Here is a 16,184-nt window from a genome sequence, read left to right as displayed (position 1 = left end):
ACGAGCCTGACCAGCAACAATGAATGAGTGACGGAGTGGCTCTGGGTGAGCGGGCGCCGCTGGCACGACGGCCCGGCCTGCTTCAGCGACGAGGCATGTGGGGCTGCGACTGTCCGTCCGCACACTTGGGCCCCTGCTTCGTCCGAAGGGGGAGGGCGCAGCCCCAGAAGTCCGTGGCCCCCGAAGTCCGTCCCCGGAAAGGCGGTGGCCAGAGGCGGCAACCCCTCCCGCCCAGACCCCGCCCCACCTCTCCCGCCCGCTCTCAGCCAATAGCAGCACGCGTTGCTGGGAGGTGCAGCAAGGGCTGGGCTAATGGGGGTGGTGCGTTGTTAGGCTGCGGCGCAGCAGGCCGCACCCAGCTCGGGCTTCTGGGGCTGTGCGGAGGGCTGAGGGGGCGGGAGGCCGGGCGAGAGGCCGGGCGGGCGGGTGGGGGTTGCCGGCCGGGCAAGCGCGGCGGACAGGGGGCGGAGCCGGAGCGGACGGGCGGCGGCCGCGCTCAGACCTGGTAGCCAGCGCGCTGCCCGCGATTCGACCCTGAGGTGAGGCCCGTGCGCAGGACAGCGGCAGGCCCGGGGCTCCAAGCCGGGCGGCGGGGCCCGTGGCGGAGGCGCGGAGGGTGGAGGCGGCCCCGGGGGCCGTCCTGGGCGGGCGGGGGGGGGGGTGTCCCCACCGTTCGGCTGTCGGCCTTGACTGGCGCAGAGGGGCCGACGCCCTGCAGACCCGTCGTCGCACGGGCTGGTCTGTGGGAACGCCTGGGCAGCTCGTCGGTAGACTGGGTGGTGGGCTTCGGGCGTCCGTGTGGGAAAGGAGGATCTGGGCCGGACGTTGGGTCAGCGCGGTGCTCGCGGCCGCCGGGTCCGTGGCCCGCAGGGCTGAGGGCTCCAGGGTTCGAGCACAGACGTAGACAGACGCGGGCATCCGGATTCTGCCCGTCTGCTCTCGTTTTTTTGAAAAAACGACAGCTTCTGCCCAAAGAGAAAAGCCACATCTGCCTACGGATGGTAATAGGGTTGTCCTGCAACTTTATTAGAGAAGGAGCTGTTGGTCATCTCGCCCTCTCCTTCCTTCCTTTCTTTTTCGTTTCTTTTGGTGGGGCGGGGGGGGGGGCGGTCAGAGGGTCTCTGCCTTTAGCAATTACTTTTATTTTTGCTCTTGTAATTCATGGCTCAAGATATTTTACAGGTCTTTATGTTCACTTCATGCAGTCTTACCTTAAAGTAAGTATTATGGTTAACCTGCAACGGCTGGTGGTGTGACCATATGATTTTATGCCTAAATGACATAAAGCAATTTGTCATATCCCCAAGAACCAAAAACATAGCTGAGAGCGGTGTGCAGTGCTGATAAGTTGTTACAGAAAGGTTTTTTTGCGGGTGAAAAATTGGTTAAATCTTAACGGGGATAGGAAGTAGGCTGTCTTCTTTGCTGAACACATCAGTAGAAGCCCCCAGTGAAAACGAGTCGGAGTCGGTGAGCTGGGGTTCAGCAGGCACCAAAGAGGGGAGGGCATCCCAGGCAAAGAGGGTGAATTGTATGAGGGTGGGATTGTAATAACTGCAGTCTTTAGTTAATGGGCAAGTGCCAGCCCACGTGTAAATTACTTTTTAAAATCCAGAATCTTAGTATTCTGACTGTGGGTTAAACTAGAATAGTAAAGTTGTTTGTTTTTTTTTTTTTTTAGCACCTTTATTGGAGTATAATTGCTTTACAATGGTGTGTTAGTTTCTGCTGTATAACAAAGTGAATCAGCTATATGTGTACATATATCCCCATAGCTCCTCCCTCTTGCGTCTCCCTCCCACCCTCCCTATCCCACCCCTCTAGGTGGTCACAAAGCTGATCTCCCTGTGCTATGCGGCTGCTTCCCACTAGCTATCTTACATTTGTAGTGTATATATGTACGTGCCACTCTCTTACTTTGTCCCAGCTTACCCTTCCCCCTCCCCGTGTCCTCAAGTCCATTCCCTAGTAGGTCTGCGTCTTTATGCCCGTCTTGCCCCTAGGTTCTTCATGACCATTCTTTTTTTTAGATTCCATATGTATGTGTTAGCATACGGTATTTGTTTTTCTCTTTCTGACTTACTTCACTCTGTATGACAGACTCTAGGTCCATCCACCTCACTACAAATAACTCAATTTCGTTTCTTTTTATGGCTGAGTAATATTCCATAGTAAAGTTGTTTTTTAAGGAAGTGGATGGTTTTGGCAGTCCCAGCTGCTTTTCAGAGTTTTGACGTGGGTTACAGCAGGACAAATGGTATGATTTGTTTTACTGCTTGTGTGGTTTTAGTTACAGAGGCTCACTGAATGACAGGAATCTAAATTCTACCCAGTCTCCAAAAGGTGGGATAGTTTCCTTTCTAAAATATAATTTACATTGTGGCTTATTTTAATCTATAGGCTCCTCCATCTTTTGTTATCTCTTGTAATTTATTTGTTGCTGAAATTGGTGGTTTGTCCTGTGGAATTACACACAGTCTGGATTTTATTCTTCTGTAGTTTACACAGAATTTGCTGTAAATGTCATCTAATTTAGTTAGAGCTGAAGGAGTAGTCAGATTCAGGTTTGATTTATTTTTGGCAAGAATACTTCATAGGTTAGTAGGCAGATAAGGATTAGTAGTCTTTTTTTTTTAATTGAATATAGTTGATTTACAGTGTTTCAGGTGTACATCAAAGTGATTCACATATACTTTTCAGATTCTTTTCCAATATAGGTTATTACAAGATACTGAATATAGATCCCTGTGCTATCCAGTAGGCACTTGTTTATCTACTATTTATGCATAGTAGTGTGTATCTGTTAATCCCAAATTCCTAATTTATCTTACCCTATCCCCCTTTCCCCTTCGGTAACCATAAGTTTGTTTTCTCAGTCTGTGAGTCTATTTCTGTTTTGTAAATAAGTTCATTTGTATCATTTTTTTAGATTTCACTGAAGTGATATCATATGCTATAATATGTGTGATATATCATATCATATGTCTTTCTCTGGCTTATTTCACTTAGTATGATAATCTCTAGGTACATCCATGTTGCTGCAAGTAGTCTTTCTTCTTGTTAGGAGCCCTTGATGCTCAATGTTTAGAGTCATTATTTCATTAGGCATTAAAAAATGTTGATATTTTAATTATATAACTTCATCATTGATGAGCTGAATATTTCTATAAAGAGTAATTTCCCCTCCTTCGTAATTTGGTTATCTTGAATTATAACTCTTTAAGGAAAGGTAAGATAAATGCTTAATTCTGCTCCATTTTTTATTAGTTTTCAAAATAATGAGTTGGTGTCCTCCAAAAATAGTCAGTGAATTGTGTATATGTATTTGTGTCCTTGTGAACTCATGGATTTAAATGTATTTGATATGGTTCAATTCATTGTAGATCCTTATTGAGGCTCAACTTCCATCGTTGTCCAATAGGAATCTGTTCAAATCGGCTCCTAAATCCTTTAGACACAACTCTTAATAGTCTTTGATTGCTCTTCTTTCTGGTATGACAAACTGCACCAGGCTCACCTTGTACATTTTCTGTCCCAGCCCTGGAATCATCATTTCTCCAAGGGGCCTTGGTTTCTTTTAATGAAACAATAGTATTTAGTAATCACAGTCTGTGCCCTGGAGTTGTTCATTGCTACCAAGTTGATCATTGTTTCTAGGTCTTTTCAGTGCACACATCATGGATTACTGACACTTTCAGTTGTAAAGCAAGAGGACAGAATTCTATTTAACCTTCTTGATCTTGCACCTGTACCTTTTTTTTCTTCTAAGACAAACATCTTGATTCTAATTACTCATTGTTTTATCCCACACTGTACATACTTCAGTATCAGAAGAGTGATACGAACACTACCACCAAGTGATATAAAGTATTTAAGAGGTTTTTTTGCATCCTTATTTGGAATATGTAGTCAGAGTACTGTGTTTTAAAGTCACTTTGAATAGTTACTCCATGATTTTGCCACCACTGGATGTATAGTGTTCGTTTTTTATTTTGCTTTCAGTGTTTAGGAATTGCTTTTATTTTTAATCTTTTTTTCTTTTTTTTTAATTGAAGTAACTTGATGTACAATATCATACAAGCTATAGGTAGTGATAAACAATCTTTAAAGGTTATACTCCATTTATAGTTATTATAAAATACCAACTAAGGAATTGCTTTTTGTCTTGTTTTTAGATTCCATGTATAAGTGGGACCATACGGTATTTGTCTTTCTCTGTCTGACTTATTTCATTTATCATAATGTTCTCGAGGTTCATCCATGTTATAGAATGTATCAGGATTTTCTTCCTTTTTAAGGCTGAATAACATTCCATTGTATGTAAATACCACATTTTGTTTATTCATTCATCCCTCAGTAGACAGTTGGGTTGCTTCCACATTTCAGCTATTGTGAATACTGCTGCTGTAAACATGGAGGTACAGATATCTCTTTGAAACCCTACTTTCAGTTCTTTGGGTTATATACCCCGGAGTGGAATTGCTGGATCATATGGTAATTCTGTTTAAAAAATTTGGGAGAACCACTGTACTGTTTTCCACAGTGGCTGTACCATTTTACATTCCCACCAGTAGAGCAGAAGGGCTCCAATTTTTTCACATCCTTGCCAACATTTGTTTTCTTTTTATTGATAGTAGCCGTAATAGTCATCCTAATGGGTATGAGGTGGTATCTCGTTGTAGTTTTGATTTGCGTTTCCCTAATCCCACCAGGCTTTTTTTCACTTACCATTTGGCATCCATGCCAGACTATAATATAGACATATTTCTCATTCCTTCTTCCAGTTGCATTGTGCTCCTTTATGTGGTTGTACCATACTTTATTCAAGAAGATATGACTGCTTTTTAATGAGCATTCAACACAAATATCTTGTCTGATAATGGCAGTTTTTTCTTTTTTATAAATTTATTTATTTATTTTTGGCTGCGTTGGGTCTTTGTTGCTGTGCGTGGGCTTTCTCTAGTCGCAGCAGGAGGGGGCTACTCTTCGTTGTAGTGCGCGGACTTCTCATTGCGATGGCTTGTCTTGTGGCGGAGCTCAGGCTTTGGGTGTGTGGGCTTCAGTAGTTGTGGCTCGTGGGCTCAGTAGTTGTGGCTCGCGGGCTCAGTAGTTGCGGCTCACGGGCTTTAGAGCGCAGGTTCAGTAGTTGTGGTGCACGGGCTTAGTTGCTCTGTGGCATGTGGGATCTTCCCAGACGAGGGTTTGAACCTGTGTCCCCTGCATTGGCAGGCGGATTCTTAACCACTGCGCCACCAGGGAAGCCCTAATTTTTTAAGAGCTTGGTTGTGAGAAATAATGTTCGTGGCAAATTATTAAAGGCCCATCTGTTCCCTTAAAGCAGGAGTTGACAGACTTTCTGTAAAGGGCCAGATAATAAATATTTTAGGCTTTGAGGGCTGTATGATCTCTGTTGCAACTACTCAGCTCTGCTGTTGTTGCATGAAAGCAGCCATAGATGATATGTAAGTGAATGAGCATGACTGTCCCATAAAACCGTGTTTATGGATGCTGAAATTTGAATTGATTTTCATGTCTATCATATATTTATGTTTCATATAATTTTTTTTAGCCTTTAAAAATCAAAGCTTGTGACCCTTATAAAAACAGGCAGTGGGCTGGATTTGGCTTCAGGCGGGGCATCATTTGCTGATTTCTTCCTGGAGTTTAAATTTTATCATTAGATCAAATTAGACATCTGCCTCCTGGACTTAATTGTTTTGTCTGCCAGTGGACTTTCTTTCGTTGCATCCTGCTTTGGTCTACGGTAAGGAACTATGTAGGAGAAATACTGTCCTGAGATGCCACATGGTATTGGTTGCAGGGCTATCACTGGGGGCTTTGTCCATTATAATAAATGAAATAAGGACTGTTCTTTCTTCAAGAAATCTGCTTTACTCTTCTTTGAGTAGAATTTTCAACTTCATTATTCTAGTTCTATCCCAGAATGGATTTTTATATTTCATGTTTGTCCTTTAGTTTAATATATTTCAGCTATGGTTCCATAGTAAGAGCTACTTGGAGTTAGAAACCCCTGGTTACACCTAGTTGTATAACTTTCTTTGCCAAATTAATATTTTTTAATTTAATTTTTATTTTATTTTGGAGTATAGTTGATTTACAATATTGTGTTAGTATCAGGTGTACAGCAAAGTGATTCAGTTATACGTATACATACATCCTTTTTTTTCAGATTCTTTTCCCATGTAGGTTATTACAGAATATTGAGTAGAGTTCCTTGTGCCATACAGTAGGTCCTTGTTGATTATTTTATGTATGGTAGTGTGTATATGTTAATTCCAGACTCCTAATTTATCCCTCCCCTGACCTTTCCCTTTTGGTAACCCTAAGTTTGTTTTCGAAGTCTGTGAGTCTGTTTCTGTTTTGTAAATAAGTTCATTTGTATCATCTTTTTAGATTCTACATATAAGTGATATCATATATTTGTCTTTGTCTGACTTACTTCACTTAGTATGATAATCTCTAGGTCCATCCATATTGCTGTAAAATTTGCCAAATTAATCTTAAGCTAGCATTAAACCTGGCCCGGAGGAAGAACCCAAGAAATGGCAAAGCCCCTTGCCTACCCTCACCTCCATCACTTCCTCCACCTCTTATCCTTGGGCACATCACTTCTCTTTTTCTGAACTTGTTTCCCCATTTGTGCAGTGATGATAATATCTTCCTTAACTACTTCAAAGAATTTGTATGATGATTAAATGAAAAAGTACTTTGTAAGCGATAGGTGCTGCTCAAGTGTGTGATTTATTATCACATATTTAGAATATACTTGGGGGCAAGAAGGAGAGAGGAAGCATTGCTAATGGTGCAGTAACTTCTCTTAAATTCACCCCCAACAATTATTTATCTCATGCCTTTTGGGTGTGAAGCATTGTACTGAAAAAGCAGATGCTATACATATTGTAGCTCATCTTGCCAAATGAGATGATACTGTTTGAGAAAATGTAATGCTTGTAATTCAGAGGTGCCGTTGCCACAGAAGCTTACTACACAAAATTATAGATTTGAGCCAAAGGTCTGGAAACTCAAAACCTTGGGGTAAAATCTTTTAGTTTTACTTTAAAGATGTTGCTTCACTGTCTTTCTTTTTTTTTTTTAATAAATTTATTTATTTTTTGGCTGCGTTGGGGTGTTCGTTGCTGCGCGTGGGCTTTCTCTAGTTGCGGCGAGCGGGGGGCTACTCTTTGCTGCAGTGCGTGGGCTTTTCATTGCGTTGGCTTCTCTTGCTGCGGAGCACGGGCTCTAGGCACGTGGGCTTCAGTAGTTGTGGCGCATGAGCTCAGTAGTTGTGGCTCGTGGGCTCTAGAGCACAGGCTCAGTAGTTGTGGCGCACGGGCTTAGTTGCTCTGCGGCATGTAGGATCTTCGCGGACCAGGGCTCGAACCCGTGTCCTCTGCATTGGCAGGTGGATTCTTAACCACTGCGCCATCAGGGAAGCCCTTCACTGTCTTCTTGCTTGCATCGCCTCCTACAAGCAGTCTGCTGTCATCCTTATCTTGTTCTTCTACATAACATGTCTTTTTCTTTGGCTGCTTTTAAGATTTTCCCTATCACTGGTTTTGAGCAATTTTATAGTATTTTGATGTGCTTTTGTATTCAGTAGTTTTTTCGTGTTTCTTGTGCTTGGGGTTCATTGAGCTGCTTTCTTGGATCTGTGGGTTTATAGTGTTTGTCAAACTTGAGAAAATCTTGGCCATTGTTTTTTCACATTTCCTTCTCCATGTTGCCTTTGAGGACTCTAGTCCCATTCATGTTAGACCATTTAAAGTTGCCCCACAGCTCACGGATGCTTTGTTCATTTATTTGTCTTTCCCCTTTATGTTTTGTTTTGGTTGTTTTTTATTGTTGTGTCTTCATATTCACTACTCTCTCTTCTACAGTGTTTAATCTATCATTAATCTTGTTCAGTGTAATTTTTCATCTTACATGGTGTAGCTTTCATCTTTAGAAGTTCAATTCGTATCATATTTATATCTTTCATCTCTCTACTTGAGATTTTGAACATATGTAATACAGTTGTACTAACTGTTTTAGTGACCTTGTCCACTAATTTTAACTTCCCTTTCAGTTCTGGGTTGGTTTGATTGATTTATCTCTTCAATATGGGTCATATTTTCCTGCTTCTTTGCTTGTTAGGTAATTTTTTATTGGATTCCAGACATCATAAATTTTACGTTGTTGGGTTCTGAATTATTATTTCTTCCTATAAACGTTCTTAAGCTTTGTTCTGTTATGTTAGCAGTAGGACTTTAAAATTTTTCCTGCGTTGGAGATGGTGAATGGCAGCATTTTCTTTTTCTTTTTACATAAATTAAATTCCTAGCTTCCTTGAGATCTGAAGTCAGTGAAACAACAACAACAACAGCACTTTTCTTTGAATCATATATATCATTTTGTTTTTTATTTTCCCCCATGCTTTGGCAAGTTATTTTGGCAAGTAGAAGGGATGTCTTTTTTTGAATTTCCTATCGTCTACGGTTTTAAAAATTGAATCTAAGATTTGGTTAAGTAGCAGACAGATTAAACATGCTAATACTTGCTTAGTTTGTTCAGTGCTTGCTGGCTAACACATGGCTCCTTAAAATATTTAGGTATCTTAACATAGCATAATATTAAACTTTAACAAAACTGTTTAATAGTTAATGCTTGTTCTGACCTTCTACATGCAGGAAACTTGAGTTGGAAGGAATGAAGGGAAGCAAGTTTAACTCAGTTTTGCCCTTTGAGCTTTATTTATTCCAGAAGTACCTTTTTAAACAAGTGTTATGACTAATGTATAATATTGTCTTTGATATCTGTTAGCTTCAAAGTGTTGAGCATATTTTGACATGATTTTGTATGAATTTAAGCTACATAGGAAAAGAATAGCATTTTTAAATACAGTAGGACTGGAGTGTGGAGGACACTTTTTTTTTAATTAATTAATTTATTTGTTTTTATTTTTGGCTGTATTGGGTCTTCGTTGCTGCTCATGGGCTTTCTCTAGTTGAGGCAAGCAGGAGCTACTCTTCGTTGTGGTGCACGGGCTTAGTTGCTCTGTGGAATGTGGGATCTTCCCGGGCCAGGGATTGAACCCGTGTCCCCTGCATTGGCAGGCGGATTCTTAACCACTGCGCCACCAGGGAAGCCCACTTAACTTTTTTTTTTTTTTTTTGCCCACTTAACTTTTAACTGAACAGTGTCTTGAGAGCCTAGTCTGCCAGGATAAAATGACAGTAATTTTTAAAATGTTATTTTGCAAGCATATTTTCCATTCTGTAGCTTTCATTAACTTGCAGTCCCATCTCTTCCCCTATAGTTATTGAGCACCTACTATACGCTGGGTACTATTCTGGCACTGAACAGAGCAGGGAATGAGACACATTTTCCTTTCTTGGGAACTTATATTCTAGAAAGAGAGATTAGGTAATAAAGAAATACTGTAATGTCAGATAGTAACAACTGCTGTGAAGACCATGGAACTGGTTAAGGGAACAGGATAAGGGAATGGAGAATGGTGGCAGCAAGGATCTGTTTCAGATTGGGGAGGGAGGTAGGCTTCTCTAAGGAGGTGATGTTTGATCAGAGATCGAATCTGTGTACTTTTGGGGGAAAGCATCTGGGCAGTGGAGACCCGTCTCACTGTATATGGTTTCTTGTTGCCTGTTGGTGGGGGCAGGCCATGTAGGCTAGACATCTGGAAAAGAAAACCCTCGTGGGCTGTGAACTAGATGGGGAAGCAGAGCAGGTGCTGTTTGCCAGTTTCCCTATACTTGTGTAATGCCTGGCACTGGGTAGTGTAGATATGAAATTGATCTTTTTGGTGGAGCCCATCTAATAATGGCAAAATTATTGTTGTTATTAGTAGTGTCATAATTAAATAATCATTAAGTTTAATAATAGCCACAGTTAATTTTTATTGAGTACTCCATGGGAAGTATTGTTGTTGTCCCATTTTGCAGACGAGGGAGCTATGAGACAGGTTAAGTATTATAACTTGCCCAAGAGCACACAGCCAGAGTGGTGGTGTGTACATATACCTCCTTTAAAAAATAAATTGTTACGCATAATGATATTGATTTTGCTCCTCCTTAATACATCTTGGCGAATACTCAGTAGCAGCATACATAAATCTATTTTGTTCTCTTTAATAGTCTCAGGTATTTCGTCTTAACAATACAATTTATTTAATCACTGCTGTATTGATAGGTATTAGCTTCCAGATTTTTACTGTTATAAACTTTTTCAGTTAATATTCTTTGTCTTTGGGCACTATGAAGTATATCTGTAGATATAGTCTCAGAGGTGAAATTGCCTGGTTCAAGGATATTTGTACTTTTAGTTTCCATAGCTGTTTCCAAATTACCCTCCTAAGGAATTATGCCAGTTTATAGTCCCACCAACTACATGTATTCCCCACATAAGAAAGTGTTGACGTGTAACAAAGAGGTAATAACAGTACCTATCTTACACAGTTATTGTGAGGATTAAATGAATTAAATGCATAAAAGCTACCTAGTAAGTGGCTGCTATATATTACTAATATAATTATTAACCATGTTTCTGAACCTTATTACCAAAAATATTATAAGCCTAGGAACTGTTTCAGGAGGTTGGAAAAGGGGGTTTATACAACTGACCGTATATGCTCCCCAAATACTGTCCCCCTTTCAGAACAGCTTAGCTCTGCGTCAAGGCCTTGGGAGCTGTGGGGGCCTGGGAGCTTCAGGCTGATGTGGGAATCGAGCCCGCAGGCACATGCGGACAGGACCGAGGTGCCCTCAGAGGCAGCGCACAGTGGGTGTTGACTCCATGTGTGCCTCCGCAGCACCCTGCAGTAGCAACCTTCAGTGTTTCCGTGGGGAGCAGGAGGCCGGCACTGGGAGGCACCTGCAGAATACCCTGTCTCAAACACTTTGTTCTCCCCTTCTCTTCATCTGATAAGGCTTAGTTTAAATTTGCCTTGTGCACTGACTTACGGAGAATGATTCAGGGAGCTCCTCAGCGAAGCAGACAGTTTTTCTCATCCGCATGCTGTTGCTTGAAATGTCTTGTGGAGGAGACAAAGCAGTGTGGTGGTAAGGAATGAGCAGGTCTTCAGCCAGAAGGTGCGAGTTTACTGCAGGTTCACTGAGGGTTACCCAGCAGTGGGTGACAAAGTCACTTAACTGATCCCAGCCTCAGTTCTCTCTCACAAAATGAAGCAGTTATAAGATGCAAAGGAGAGAATGTTGTGAAAACCCTTTTGAAAATGCAAATGCTGAAGAACATATATGTTCACACAAAAATTGGTATGTGAATGTCCGTAGCAGTATTACTCTTAATAGCTGAAAAGTGGAAACAAGCCCGGTAATAAAGAATGAAATACTGATACATGCTGCAAATGGATGAACTTGGAAAAGGTTTTGCTAAATGAAAGAAGCCAGAGAAAGAGGTGGTAGGGGAGGGGAGGAATAGGAATGGGGACTGACTGCTAATGTGTGTGGGGTTTCTTTTTGGGTGTTGAAAATGTTATAAAATTAGATCGTGATGATGGTTGCACATCTCTCTGAATATACTAAAACCCACTGAACTGTACACTTTAAGTCGGTGAATTTTATGATGTATATCAATAAAACTGTAAAAATGCGAATGCTGCATTAGGCATTTTATTCTCACTGAAGTAAGTTAGTTGTCAGTTACTGGTATAATGCTGGGTATTAGGGATATAGTGTCTGGATGCAATTTGCCGCTCAAACTGTGTAGCCCTGGATCAAGCTGGTGAAATTCTCTGAACTCACTTTTTTTCTTCGGTTGAAACGGAAGTAGTAATAGTAACAGTCTTGTCTAACTAGAAGTGTTGTGAGGCCACAATGAGAGAACTTTTGAATGCGTGTGGTACATAGGTATGTTGTCAGTGTGCATTTCCTTTCCTTTCTTCCTTTTCCAGTGTATAGACCAGAGAGAAGCAGATGTTAAGTGGGAAAGGCACAGAAAGGCAATAAAGAGTCCTGTTTACTAGCTACTCCCACTCTTTTTTTTTTTTTTTAATAAAGTATGTGCAGAGAGATTTTTGTTTTGTTACAGCTGTATGTATTTGCAGCTTAGCAAGAACTTTGTGGTTAAGCCATGCTTTCCAAGATTAAAGAATGTTTTAGTTAATAGGCCAACCTTGTTCCCAGGTGATTCCATTAATCAGGTTATTATTGCATAGAGCTTCAGGCAAGAAGGGAGGGTAGAAATGATTCTTGAGTCTCATAGAATGAACTCCCTTTAAGACTGAGTGTCTACTTCAGTAGGAGAGATATGAAGGTAGTCTGTCCATCTTTAGGGGAACTAGATGACCCCTCCATCCAGATACTCTCTATCTCAGTTTATTCTGAGAATCGTCCCCAGGAACTGAAGCACCGTGTACATTGACAGTGTAACCACTGGGAATGTCTCTGACCTAGGATGTCTGGAATATTGAATGTGCTCTGTTTTCTGCATAGGGTGTTTGATTAATTGTTTTGGAAAGCAGGGAATTTCTTGAGGGAAACATTTCTTTTCCAGCTTTTCGTCAAGCGATAATAGTATGAATTTTCTTTGTCTTTAGTTTGTAAATGACAGTAGTCACATTTAGGAGATGTATTAATTCACTGAACTTTTAAAAAGGCCTTTAGTGTGCCAGGCATTGCACTGGGCATTGGGAATCAAACATAACAAGAACACAGGTCCCACTTCAAGGGCTCTTGGCTCTTCAGGTCAGACAGAGAGGAAGCCCATGAGGATGAGTACATAGGAACTCCTGCTAGGGCCTTCTCCGTAGGGACATGAGGTAGATCTCTGTTAAAGGTGTCCAGATCACTGAGATGTTTCATATCACTCACTCACAGTTATTTTTACCATTTCTATTTTATAAAAATCAAGCTAGCCATTTTAAAGTATGTTTTACTTTTTCTTGGTGGATAGTTTTCATTTTGATTGCTTTGTGATGCACTAGGGTGAAGTAGAATCCTTATGAAAATAGTGCAGATTTTGCTGACTACAACTATGGAAGGCTGCCAGTACCTTTTTCATAAAATGAGTTACTTGTACGTTATTTCAGCTCTTGACCCCAGATTTTATTGTTCTGTGAAAACAGCCATGACATCATCTTTTTTTTTTTTTTAAGGCACAAAGGAAAAATCCACTTTTTGGTATATTGCCTTCCTTTTTTTTTAATATTTATTTTTTGGCTGCATTGGGTCTTAGTCACGGCACACGGGATCTTTCATTGCAGCGTGTGGGCTCTCTTGTTGTGGCACGCAAGCTCAGTAGTTGTGGCACGTGGGCTTAGTTGCCCCACAGCATGTGGGATCTTCGTTCCCCGACCAGGGATCGAACTGGCGTCCTCTGCATTGCAAGAGGGATTCTTAACCATTGGACCACCAGGGAAGTCCCCCATGACATCATCTTTATTCTCAGTAAAAATCAAGGCTGAATGATAGTTGCAAGAATAGATAAACGTGAATTCCATTGTATGTGATGTATGTTTTTTTCCCCCGAAGGAGCATGTGGTTTGTGCTTTTATTTTTTATTTTTTGGCCGTGACTCACAGCTTGCGGGGTCTCAGTTCCCCATTCATTTCCGGACCACAGCAGTGAAAGTGCTGAATCCTAACCACTAGACCACCAGGGAACTGCCATAAAATTTAATTGTCTTGGAAAGCAGGGAGGTGCAAAGTTCTCTATACTTCTAATGATCTTTTGATTACATTATTCTTTTTTTTCTATTTACTGTTTGCTAATTTTTTGACTGCTTTGCCTGTTTTAATAATTGAGCGATGTTTTGGTGTTAATCTACCCATTATGGGTTAATCTATCCATTTTGATGGTAGATTTGTCAATTTTTCTCTGAGTTTTTATAGTTTTTGCTTCGTATGTGTTGACACCATTTTTTTTATAACTTTTATCAGATGTTTATTTATTTATTTATTTATTTATAGCTGTGTTGGGTCTTTGTTTCTGTGCGAGGGCTTTCTCTAGTTGCGGCAAGCGGGGGCCACTCTTCATCGCGGTGCGCGGGCCTCTCACTGTCGTGGCCTCTCTTGTTGCGGAGCACAGGCTCCAGATGCGCAGGCTCAGTAATTGTGGCTCACGGGCCCAGTTGCTCCGCGGCATGTGGGATCTTCCCAGACCAGGGCTCGAACCCGTGTCCCCTGCATTGGCAGGCAGATTCTCAACCACTGCGCCACCAGAGAAGCCTCCTGTTGACACCATTTTAATAGGCATATATATGTATCTTCCTGTTGAATTGAAATTTTTTATCATTATTTAGGATAGCACTTCCATTCTAAAGTAATGCTTTTATTTTCCGTGGTCTTTATTGTCTCACATTAACATAGATACTCCAGCTATTTTTTTGGTTGTTGTTTGCTTGGTATACCTCTTTTCATCCATTTACTTTCAAACTTTCTATGTTCTGTTCTTACGTTTTATGGGGATGTGAGCTTTTTTGTGGCTGCTATAACAAATTACCACAAACTTGGTGCCTTAAAACAAGAGAAATTATTCTCTCACAGTTCTGGAGGCCAGAAGTCCAAAATCAGTATCACTGAGCCAAAATCTCAGTGTTGGAGGGGACATAGTTCCTCTAGACCTTCTAGAGGAGAGAATTTGTTCCTTGACTCCTACGGCTGCCAGTATTCTTTGGCTATAGCTGCATCACTCCAATCTCTGTGTCCCTGGTCAAATTGTCCTCTTTTATGTCTGTGTAGCCAAATCTCCCTCTGCCTCCTTTTTGTAAGGATACTGGTGATTGCATTTAGGGTCCACCCAGGTAATCCAGGATAATCTCACCATTCCCAATACCTTAATCACATTTCCACAATCTTTGCAATGTGAAGTGACATTTACAGGTTCCAGGGATTAGGACTGATTTCTTCGGTGACCATCCTTCAGCCTACTACAATGGGTATTATATCTGGCTTTTAACTGGCATAATACATTTACATTTATTGTGATTCTGATAAATTTGTACTTCTTCTGTCATCATACAATTTGTTTTCTATTTGTAATTTTTTTCCCTGCACTCTTGCCTTTTTGAACAACCAAGTTCTTTTGTTTGTTTTTCATTATGTACTCCCTTCATTTGGTTTGGAAGTTACATACTCTATTATGTTCTTTTTTTTTACTTTTTTTTTTTTTTAAAGGAATTTCTTTTATTTTTATTTTTTATTTATTTATTTATTTTTGGCTGTGTTGGGTCTTCGTTTCTGTGCGAGGGCTTTCTCTAGTTGCGGCAAGTGGGGGCCACTCTTCATCGTGGTGCGCCGGCCTCTCATTATCGCGGCCTCTCTTGTTGCGGAGCACAGGCTCCAGACGCGCAGGCTCAGTAGTTGTGGCTCACGGACCTAGTTGCTCCGCGGCATGTGGGATCTTCCCAGACCAGGGCTCGAACCCGTGTCCCCTGCATTGGAAGGCAGATTCTCAACCACTGCGCCACCAGGGAAGCCCTATTATGTTCTTTTAGTGGTTGCCCTTGAAGTTTTGCCATGCATATTTAACAAAGTGAAATTAATTTCATATTCCACTACAAGAGAAAACAAAGATGTTAAAATACTTTAATTCCGATTAAACTCAATGATCAAGTTACATGCTACTCTGATCCAGTATTTTAGTCTAGCCTTTTTTTTTTTAGCGTTATAAATTGGACAGCATCATCACTATGTTTTTCAAAAACATTTTTAGATTTACTTTCTCGTTTAGCAATTTCTTTACTCACGATGCTTATTGCATTTCTGATTTTTTTTCCTGGGATCATTTTTTCTTCTTTAAAAGCTCCTTTACTATAGGTCTGTAGGAGGTACCTCTGTTTTTGTTTATCTGGAATGACCTTATTTCACATACATTCTAGAAAGACAGCCTTTCTTTGTGTAGAAATCTAGATTGACAGTTATTTCCCTTTCAGTAGTTTCTTTACTTTTGTTGTTTCTGTTACAAGTTTGCCAATAGTCTAATTATCATTCCTTCATAGGTGATGTCTTTTTTTCCTCTGCTTTTAGAAAAAATTTTTTTGCCTTAGCTATTCTGCAGATTCGTTACAGTATTTATGAGGCATGGATCGCTATTTATTTTGCTTGGTATTTGTGGATTCGTGTCTTTCAGTTATGTAAAATTGTCAGCCATTCTCTCTGGATACTGATTCTTTTCTATTCTTTATTATCTCTGCTTATAACTCAGTAAATG

General features: G+C 40.8%; 1 protein-coding gene across 8 annotated transcripts in view; it reads left to right on the top strand.

Moving 5' to 3' along the window:
* The first annotated feature begins 444 nt into the window (after positions 1–444).
* The window catches only part of ADD1 (adducin 1), a 74,563-nt gene continuing 58,823 nt past the window's right edge, over positions 445–16,184 (top strand). For 7 of the 8 annotated variants that reach the window (XM_068543525.1, XM_068543530.1, XM_068543523.1 and 4 more), the window contains exon 1: positions 445–539. The gene's annotated coding sequence lies outside the window, so the exon portion shown is untranslated. Of the gene's footprint in view, positions 540–692; positions 1,002–16,184 lie in introns of those variants that run through there. The other variant, XM_068543524.1, reaches the window with a different exon arrangement.

Source organism: Eschrichtius robustus, chromosome 4 (assembly GCF_028021215.1).
Source record: "Eschrichtius robustus isolate mEscRob2 chromosome 4, mEscRob2.pri, whole genome shotgun sequence".
Taxonomy (NCBI): Eukaryota; Metazoa; Chordata; class Mammalia; order Artiodactyla; family Eschrichtiidae; genus Eschrichtius; species Eschrichtius robustus.
Note: the sequence above shows the minus strand (reverse complement) of the source record. Positions and strands in the feature narration are given on the sequence as shown.